Source organism: Amborella trichopoda, chromosome 8 (genome assembly GCF_054954075.1).
Source record: "Amborella trichopoda isolate Santa Cruz 75 chromosome 8, AtrichopodaSantaCruz75HAP2 v2.0, whole genome shotgun sequence".
Classification (NCBI taxonomy): domain Eukaryota; kingdom Viridiplantae; phylum Streptophyta; class Magnoliopsida; order Amborellales; family Amborellaceae; genus Amborella; species Amborella trichopoda.
Genome location: NC_142343.1, coordinates 29,734,284 through 29,738,934, shown reverse-complemented (window position 1 = coordinate 29,738,934; position 4,651 = coordinate 29,734,284). Strand labels below are relative to the sequence as shown.

Genomic DNA, 4,651 nt, shown 5'->3' with positions numbered 1-4,651 from the left:
AACAAAGAGTTAAGTAGGAGTCTCTTTTTATGGAGCCCTAATAAATATTTTTCTACGTAAGGATAAGATTCTTTTTTATTACAAAAATAAAAAAATATGATACTTTGTTTTTTGAATTTTTAAATTCCGCATTGACTGAGATAAGGCTTTATGCAAATACAAACTAACAAACGATATTTAATTTTTATTTTTATTCTCAAATACGAAAAAACAATAAGGCATTTAAATTTTTATTTCATGAATTCCATGTTTGAAAAATTCAAAAGTTATTTTAAGAATAATTTACAATCCACAGTAGTTTCCAATTTTAATATTTTTAACTTGTTCATTACAGACTTTTGTTATTTAAAATCATTTCTTTTAAATTTTAATAGTGACTTGGAATTTTTCTTACCGATAATAGATATGGTTTCCATTCATATATAGATGAAGATAAATTTAATTTTTTGAATTTCTTCCTAACTATGGTTTGGATTACGGGTCCGTGTGTCAAATAAGAATTAACTGCGGTTAAAATGAGGATAAGTTAGTAGTACAACTAAGATTAGGAAAGCGAAAGCTTTATATAAACAGATGATAGGAAAGATGGTCGGGACGAAAAAGTTGTAGGGAGTCCTGAGAGATAAAATTATAGGGTAAAAGTGAATTTATAGAAAGAGAGAGAGTGCAAACCAGCAAACTTTTAACAAATTTGTTATTGCAATATGGTTAGGAAGCGCAAACAACCTTTTGATAGTCTACCCGATGAAATGGTTGAGCAGATCATGGCAAACTCTAGGTCGTTCGACATGCTCAGCGTGCTGGGTCGTTCGTTCGACATGCTCAGCGTGCTGGGTCGTTCGTGCTAAAGAATATGTGAGTTTTTTTCTGTATAAATATTGTCTACTTTTTCTTTCCGCCTTTCTTAATTCATTTAGGAGTTATATGTTTCTCATTTTTGTTTTTAGTTGTAAGGGATTTAAGGATTTTTGTTTTTAGTTGTAAGAGATTTAAGGGCCTCTCACATGACCCTCTGATTCTGCAACGCGTTTCAAGGGAGATAGTTGCTGAGAGCCTATGGCAAGAAAAGAAAAACAAACCAACCTCATGCCTCAAACAATCCGCAGATGCAGGAAACCTGAAGCTCAATACCTCATGGGAACGGTAAGCTCTCTTTTCCCAAATTTCACATTAATTAAATTTTTGTGGTTCTTGGTTTAGATTCATGTTTTTTCTTGTTTGAGTTTGATGTTTCATTGTTAGTCCCAATAAAGAAAATTAATAAATAATTAAAATTGAAATCGATAAACAAATATGTCCTTAAATCACATGAGAGACCTAAAGTTACATACCAAATCCTATAGACCAAGCCCCATCCGGTGACAAGCAACCTTGAGAGTCATCTTTGGTGAATCTCATTTACCTATTTTCTATCTTTATCTCTTTTTTTAGAGGGGTTAACCACATTTTATAGACAACACATTTATTTTGTAACTCTAACATTCATGGTCTATTGTAGTTGAGATCCAAGTGTAACTCCTGCCTTAATTCCCATAAGTGCAGCTAATTAGGATTAACAAGTTGTCACGAAACTGTTAATCCTATGTAATGGGTTAAACTTATCATTAGTCCACTAATGACTCATATAAGAAGATGTCATCCAAGCATTTCCACTCTTGAAGATAAGAAGAGACCAAGTCAAATTGCTTGCTCACCACGGTGGTTATTGGTGATAAGGCCTTTTATGATTTATCTCTATCCTCAAGATTCATTGTCATCCTCTATGTATAGAGACATTTATTGATGTAATCATCATCCAAAATAGTGAAGATATAACCGGTTGGCGCTTTGGATCCGTGGACGTAAGGCTTCGAGCTGAACCACGTAAATATTGTGTTTTCTCTTCTTCTCTCCATTCTCCATTCAATGTATGTGCATGTATGCTCTCATGAATTATAACATGGTATTAGAGCAAGGTTAAAGTGTGTACAATTTTTTTGGGTCATCAATCTCATACTGTGTTCTTCCATACTTTATCTCTCTACTTTTAGGTTTTTGTTTTTGAGGGCTTGCTTCATTTCTCTGTTGTGCCTTCCCTCTCTCTCTCTCTCTGCCTTCACTCCATCTTACGCCTTCTGCTACCCCTCTCTCTCTCTGCCTTCACTCCATCTTACGCCTCCTGCTGCTCTGGGGAAAGAGCATTCCCTATCAGGTGCCTTCTCTTTACTGTGTTGTCTTCCTATATACACTCTACTCATCTTTTGTTTATGGTATTTGGGATTTCTATGTTTTATCCCACTTCAAAGAAAGCCACTTTTCTCTCTCTACTCTACAATGCCCTACATCTCCCTTTCTCTCTCATCGCAAGAACTCCCCCTTTCTGAGGGTTACTGAGGCACTCAATAACTCCATTAAACCCTTGAATTTAAACGCTAAACTAGGGCAAAGCCCTTCTCTCTGTTTCTCTGGATAACTTTCCATCTAGGTTTAACATATAGGGTTCCATTCTTTCCTTGTTTGCAGTTGCTCTCTGCATATATATCTGGGGTATTAGTTTCAAGGTGATCCTTAGCGAGTGAATTAGGGTTTGCTGGTCGATGATCATGGCGAATAGGTACATGTATGCTGATGATACAAGACGGATGAAATCAATTACAGGTGAGGATTTTGAGGAAGAGGATGTGGGTTGTTTTTTAGGAGAATAATAATGGCAGTCCCCAATTTACAAAGAAAAAATCACGCCTTTCTTCTTCAAGGCACATTTCCTCTGCATTTAGAACGATACCGAGAAGTAGTAGTGGCGTTGCCTTAGAACAAAGAATCATGGTGCAACAACAATCGGTGTTTATAAACATACATGATTGGTGAAAGATTTACAAGAACAAGGTATTCAAGTGCAATCACATGGATGACAATAATGGCAATGATGGGGAGGAGTCTCAAAAAAAAAAAAAAAAAATTTCATGCTCAATGACGTGCAACAAAAAAAAAAAAAAAAAAAAAAAGGAAAAGGAAAAAAAAAGTGGTTTTTTTTTTTGAAGATGTGGCCTGGCTAGGCCAGTTTCATTGGAAATTTTTTTTTTATATCATTTTATTAGCATCCACACCCAACTTGAGGGAGAGAATATAGGAGATATGGAGATGAGATGAGTAGAGATGAAGTCAACCTTTATAATGTTACCGCTATGTAGACATGATCATCAGTTCATGTAACCGCTATGTAGACAAGAACATCAGTTCTTGTCAATATTTGCGTATTTTTTAAGTGTCTCGCACGCTATTTGCTCCTAGCTCCTCGCCATGTAGTAGAGGACTTCATCGTACCATTGGTGTAGTGACATCGTCAGCCATGTAGTAGAAGACTTCATCATACCATTGATGTAGTGACATTATCAGGGGGAGCACACTCATGATTAGCAGATTTTTCAAGGAGAAGCTTTCACCAATCTTTAGTGTTCGTTGCCATTATTTGTCGTAGAGCCATATTTGTTGTGCCTTTATAGTACTTTTAGTATTGTGCCTTTGTAGCACTGTTAGTGGTCTTTTAGACCAAGTTTGGGGATCACGTATTCTGGATCACATCTCTTCGCTCTTGCAGACTATTAAAGCACGCCAGTGAGAGCAGTGCAAGTTTTTTTTTTTTTTGGCAACTTTTGGTCACAAGACTCCAATTCCGGTTTCAGTTTGCAAGTTTTTTTTTTAGGTAACTTTTTGTCTCAAGACTCCAATTCCGGTTTCAGTTTGCAAGTTTTTTTTTTTGGTAACTTTTTGTCTCAAGACTCCAATTCCCATTTCAGTTTGCAAGTTGGGCACTTCGCTTCACATCTCTGTTGTGCCATTTCAGTTTGAATACCCATTTCAATTTGCAAGTTGGGCACTTCGCTTCAGATCTCCGTATGTTGTTTCAGTTTGCAAGTTGGGCACTTCGCTTCAGATCTCCGTATGCCGTTTCAATTTGAATTCCCATTTCAGTTAGCAAGTTGGGCACTTCGCTTCAGATCTCCGTGTGCCATTTCAGTTTGCAAGTTGGGCACTTCGCTTCAGATCACCAACTTGAGGGAGAGTTTGAAGATAAGAAGAATTGCTTGGTCATCACGTTGGGTATTGGTGATAAGGCCTCTTACGATTTATCTCTATCTCTAAGATTCATTGTTATTGTCATTTATATATAGAGGCATTTATTGATGTAATCATCATCCAAAATAGTAAAGATATAACCAGTTGGGACTTTGGATCTGTAGACGTAAGGCTTCGGCCTGAACTACGTAAACATTGTGTTTTTTCTTCTTCTCTCTATTCTCCATTCAATATTTGTGTATGTATGCTCCCACGAATTCTAACACCCACAATTTACAAAAAATCCAAACACACCACTGAGTTTTCCCTCCATTGATACTGGGTTTTTCCCTCCAGTAATACTTCTTATTAAAACTCAAAAAAAATGATCCATGTATATGGCATTGTCTCATGTTAACTACATTGGATTTCTTATATATTTCAATATGGCTTTTGTACCATTATTGAAAAAATGAACTTTGGAAGAAAAAGGGTCTGATAGGCCACATTTCCAACTTTCATAGCTTATTTCATGCTTCTTGGCATATTTTCCCAAATTTCATGTAAAAAACTAGTTAAATTTATGTGGTTCTTGGTTTGGAACTTAGTTTGAGAT

The 4,651-nt window shown here is 36.1% G+C and overlaps 1 long non-coding RNA gene across 2 annotated transcripts; it reads left to right on the top strand.

Moving 5' to 3' along the window:
• Window positions 1-617: 617 nt before the first annotated feature.
• Window positions 618-4,249, top strand: LOC110008359 (uncharacterized). 2 transcript variants are annotated; one of them, XR_016061086.1, is made up of 3 exons: window positions 618-855; window positions 979-1,143; window positions 3,824-4,249. It is a non-coding gene; the product is annotated as an uncharacterized LOC110008359 (long non-coding RNA). The 2 variants fall into 2 exon arrangements; XR_016061085.1 differs by lacking the exon at window positions 618-855 and having other exon boundaries at window positions 926-1,143.
• The last annotated feature ends 402 nt before the right edge of the window (window positions 4,250-4,651 follow it).